The following is a 6000-nucleotide window of genomic DNA, read 5'->3' on the forward strand; positions in this document are numbered from 1 at the left end:
CAGATATTGAACAAGCTGGATAGAGGCGGCTTCTATATACTGCAGAGACCATTCGGGCCTTAGTCTGAATAAATAATAAAAGTAATGAATAATAATAAAGGTGCACACCGGTGAAATTAAATTCAGTAGTAGGGGAGACTGGGGAGACTTGATCCCCTTTACTGATTTCCGATGTATCACAGCCAAAAATAAATAAACATACGCGATTTCCACACAGACTCTCTAAGAAATATAGTACCTATTTAAATTTAACTTTACTGATGCATGACAGTCCTTAAATTATTGTTGTTATTGATATACAATCGATTCGGGGGAAATTGATTCCTCTGCAAGAACTTGCTTTGATAAAATTAGAAAGGTGCCCTCAGATTTTATAAATATTTTTCCTTTACAATACGCGGAATTTTCAAATTTCTTTGTGTATACATGAACGTTTTTTGTTATTGAATTCGACAGCACATTTAATTTTAAAATTTGGGAAGACTTGATGCCCTTTCTATGATATCTACGCAATAAATTTTTTTTTCTGCCAACCCTTCACCAAACCTATCAAATCTACAAAATATTAAAAGCCTGAGAATATAGGGTAACCGTACCCTTAGTGGAGGTAGCACCAATAGTGGAGGTAGTGGTGTTTTAATGAGATTTATCATATTTATACGATGGTTTCAGTTGATGCGTCGTGCTTTAAATAGCCTGTTAAATGCAACTTATGTTAAGATTTCGCTTGAAAAACTATTGAAAACAATGATTTTCCTTAACAAAATTGACTCCCTTGCACCTATAGTGGTGCAACTGTACCAATAGTGGCGAGTCTCATAAGAAACCACTATAGGAACCAAAATTAATTTTTACCGCCACTAAAGGAACAGTGTACCCATAGTGGTGCAAGCAATATTCGGTAATTGTTGATGTTAAATGACATCTATCTCATTGTTGTTAGCAAATTTATTAGTTTATCTATTGACTAATATATTAAAGCATTAAATTTCCCATAATTATCAATTTAAAAAAATATATTTTCTTTTGTGGATCTACTAATACCTCCTTTATACAATTAATTGCATATTATTCGGCAACTCGGCCGTACGAAAACCATTTTTTTGTTAAATATCTTGGCTGTGCATATGCACAGCATATGTTTCGAAATGGACAAATTGATATGAAATTTGCGAAAAAGAATCCACGTGTCTCGGAGGGACTCGAACCCTCAACCTCCTACTCTCTAGATAGGCGTGATAACCCCTACACAACAAGACCACTTAAAGGTCACGTTTGCGAAAAAGCCATCAGAATCAGTACCAACCTCCACCGCGGTTAGCTCTCTTTTGCCAAATTGAATATCTTTCGGATGCTTGATTGGAGATTGGACAAATCAAGCATCCCAAAGATATTCAATTTGCAAAAAGAGAGCTAACTGCGGTGGAGGTTGGTACCGGATTCTGATGGCTTTTCCGCAAACGTGACCTTTAGTGGTCTTGTTGTGTAGGGGTTATCACGCCTATTCTAGAGAGTAGGAGGTTGAGGGTCTGAGTCCCCCCAAGACACGTGGATTCTTTTTCGCAAATTTCATATCAATTTGTCCATTTCGAAACATATGCTGTGCATATGCACAGCCAAGATATTTAACACCTCCTTTATATTTTTTTTAGATTTTTTCGCCAAATTTTTGTATGGGTGACTAATGGGGGATCAATTGTCCCCATATTGAGACAATTGCTTCAAATCTAAATATCCTAAAACTTTGATGGAATGTTGACATTTTTATCAGTACAGATCATTAACCATATTTATGTCTTTGTGCTGGGAAAAAAAAGGGATTGGTCATTGTTATGAAAAGTTGTTCAAATTTTGGGTGGCCAATAAAAAAATCTTTAGGAAGGTCAAAACATACAAACCGCCCTGCAGAATAAATAAGGTTGTCAATCCAAACAATAACTCACCACATAAAGGTAATTTGTTTAGATGATCAATACTAAAAAATATGCTAGAACAAAACTACTTTGATTCTCGATAAAACAGGGGGTGATCAAGTATTCCCGGGGATCAAGTCTCCACACCTTCCATTACTGTGTACGTCTTGTGGCAAAGAAAGCAACACAAATTCATTCGTGAAAAAATAAAAAGGTATTCGCTGGTTTTCTTTATATATAGATACCAAAAAAAGGAAGGCTGGGGATTTATATTTCAATTCATTACGATTTAATAGTTGTAAAAGAAACAATTTTTAAGTTTTTTCCATGCAAATTTCCATATAAACATGAATTGCCTTTCTGCCACCCATAAATCGCCACCAAATTGCCGAATATTTTGGCAGGACCCTCAAATTATCAAAAAGATGCTAATATAAATATGGTAGTGGGAATTTTGGAACAATTTTGAAAAGTGTCCTAATATTGTCAAAGCTAATGCAACGTACACACCAGTCAAGCAGTTTGACGAACATTGGCTCCGCCCCCAAGAAAACGCTTCGGTTGCTGCTTTGTTTGAACGTGTGTGAAGTTGTTCGAACAACCATTTGACAGTTGGCGGGTCGGTTGGAAAAAAGTTAAAATGGTTTAATTTTGATTTGAGTTGTCGGAGGTGGAGTCAAGGTTCGCCGAACATGTTTGAGCATTTGTAGAGAAGTTGCACAAACCCCCATATATTTTTTGATGGTTGGTGCTCAAGTTGGCGCTTCTGTCGTTCGTGTGTGATATTGTTGGTCGAATAAATTGATTGTTCATGCCGCTGTTGATAAAACTTGATGGATGTTTGAATAAACGAGAGGTGGAGTCAATGTTGGTCAAACTGCTTGACCGTGTGTACGTTCCATAACGAAAAGAGCTATGCGAATGTCCTGGAGGCCATGAGATGAGTGCAAAAGCTCTCTGGTCTGGAAGAAGACGTTAACTGCATCCGTAGGACGCAGAAAGGTGACATAATTCTCGTCCTGAAGTGAGGTATTGCACAGAAAAGCTCTGCGTACAAAAAAAAGACTGAACAGGTTCTAGGTGCTGGGATTCATGTCAAAGCCATATGCCTAGTAGAAGTCAACTAACATAAGGGCTTGAAGTCGGTGAACTAGTTGAGGCACTGAAATATCAGTATGAAGTCGAGATCCAGGACACCGCAATTAGATTATGTACTAGATGCACGCGGACCCCAGCAGATACCCTAATTACAGATACCAAGAAGCCAAGAAGGTGCTAAAACCCGGTACTTTCGATGAGCTTACATCAAGCACTCCAGGCATGCTACAAGTATTACTCCTATGACCATAAGTAATATACTTGCCAGGGACCTGACCGTAGTAAACTCTGCCGGAGGTGTGCGAAGACCACGAAGCCAACACCTGTCAGGCTCTCGAGCAACACTCATGTTACACATAGATCACAGTAACTTATATATGACAAGGTTCAGTTACAATTAGGTTGCTGCAACCATATTCGCTTGACTTGTGCAGCTTGGGCTGTTTTGAGGGTGCGACAAAAATACTCCACCGGTGGACAGGCATGTCCGACCTTTAGACGGGTCCGACCATGCAAGTAACACAGTTGATCTGTGGAGATTCTCTCGTCCACTGATAACATTGTGGCTTAGTCAATAAGTAATTCAAAGGAGTATATTTCTGCAGTTGTTATGCTCCTGCAAGGTGGACAATTGTTGCGGTGGATAGCAGTTTTTTTATATACTATGGCGACGAAGCTTGCAATGGATTAAAACCATCGGTCATAGCAGGAAATTAACGCTTGAGCATCAGTCTTTTAGTTTGGCTTTGGGCACAAATTACGTAACACATGAGCGGGAGGGAGGGTGGTTGAGAAAACCAACACTTATATTATAGTTATACAGGAGGGAGAGGGGATTTATGGACCGTTACGTAATAAAATAACCAAATTTAAAAAAAAATAGGAAACACGGATATTCATTTTTCAACCAAGTTGTGTCCACAGGGCAGAAATGTAATGACAATCCGTTGAGAAATGGCAGCATTATAGGCATTTAAAATTAATTGTAATCAAGTGTCAGTCTTCCACCGTCATTAGTCGTCTGAGTACACGCGACCGCATGCGTAGGGCAATCAAACTTATCAAATGCTATAGCCAAGCAAGCCTTTGGCACAGCAGAGTGTGATTGATTCGCACTCTATACAAATCCGCCCAGCCCGTTGTTGGGGGCATAGAGTGCGATCCTCTCGTTTAATAAACAATGTGCACTCGCTTGACTGTGGATATGCAACAGTAAAGCACATGTGAGATTGGACAAATCAAGCATCCTAAAGATATTCAATTTGCAAAACAGAGCTAACCGCGGTAGAGGTTGGTACTCGGTTTCTGATGGCTTTTCCGCAAACGTGACCTTTAAGTGGTCTTGTTGTGTAGGGGTAATCAAGCCTATCTAGAGAGTAGGAGGTTGAGGGTTCGAGTCCCTCCAAGACACGTGGATTCTTTTTCGCAAATTTCATATCAATTTGTCCATTTCGAAACATGTACTGTGCATATGTACAGCCAATATATTTAACAAAAAAAATATATATCATGTCAAAACAATTCCAAAACATTTTAATTTCATCAATCCCCACCTCCCCACCCAAGGTGGAAGATCACGACACTCTCCAAGTTTATTTGCTCGCCACACGTCCATCGGGTCCTTTCACCTTCCAGGAGCATGCTCACTGTCAACGCTACATCGGTGCCAGTCGGATCCAAGCTACAAGCCCGAGTGCGGACAACCACAACTCGCAGCCTTCGACCAAGGCTACGATGGCTCGCCCCTAAACATTTCTGCATTCGATGAGGAACTAAGTTAGCAGGGCAAACTAGTCAAAAAACTCTGGCAGATGACAGTAGATGTGGTGGGACTATTAATTTTGGGCAGTGTTGGGAAAAACTCAAAATATCAAAACTCACGAACGATTTAAATCAAACGTGAGTTAAGACGCACCCAACTCAGCACCTAAAAAATCATGGCTGAGTTGAATCATCCAATTGAATCATCGCAGGCTTTCTTTTGTTCTCCTTCGTAAATTAACATTAAATTAACGTTCAACACATAGAACAATATATACTCTTGCGTGTGTAAACAATAAATTACCCCCTATTTGTTTTTAAACACTTTTTAGAGCGAAATGGTTTTTTTTGGGACATGAGTGAAATGATCCGTTTTAGCATGAATAACTCAGACATGATGCATTCCTTCAAACTCGCAAACGAGTTAGTTCGCGCGGGCGCGCTCAATGATTGAGTTTTATGAATGATTTTACCAACACTGCTTTTGGGAGCCTTTAGCAGGACGATGGGATGTAGCTGAGACGGAGAAACTGATTAAAAAATATCAGCGGAAGGTGCTCGAAGAACGGAGCACTCATATATTTTAGTTAGAGAATCAGGAAGCTGTCGAAGACCAGGGCCTTCATGTTTATCGATGATATTATTTAGGCCGGTAATTCGCCAGCTGAGATCTCCAACTCCTCCGAGAAGTTGTTAGGAGTTAGATGGATGTAGTTAGCATGCTCGATAATGGCTGCTTCGTATAAACTGACGATGTTCTGTCCAAGATTATGTGAGCTGACAAAGTGATGGGTTTTAGAATATTAGTCAATTAGTCTGGGAGAGTGCGGATCTTTCTGGCCTGTATCATTTTTGTCAAGCGATTTCAACTTGTCCTAAGCGCAGGTAACCCAGTACGTTGGTACTGCCTGCAAGTGACATTTCTAAACGGATCAAATCTTAGGTGAGTGTATCAATGGTTAGGGAGTGCAGTCGACCTGATGATAGTTTCGCCAGACCGACTCAGCCGAGTGGGGGATAACGGGCTCATGATCGTATAGTGGCCTTCCTCCATGCTGTTTCGCTTGCGGCGACTGTTGCCCCAGGCTTGATACTAGGCATTCAGGCCGCCAGTACTGATGTACTGACCTTGTCTAACGAGAGAAAAAATTTCAATTAAGCGTGAGACTTGAATCATACAAGTTGATATGTTGATCATTTGTTATAAAACATTAATGATCCCCCAAAA

The sequence above is a fragment of the Armigeres subalbatus genome, chromosome 3, assembly GCF_024139115.2.
Source record: "Armigeres subalbatus isolate Guangzhou_Male chromosome 3, GZ_Asu_2, whole genome shotgun sequence".
Lineage (NCBI taxonomy): Eukaryota > Metazoa > Arthropoda > Insecta > Diptera > Culicidae > Armigeres > Armigeres subalbatus.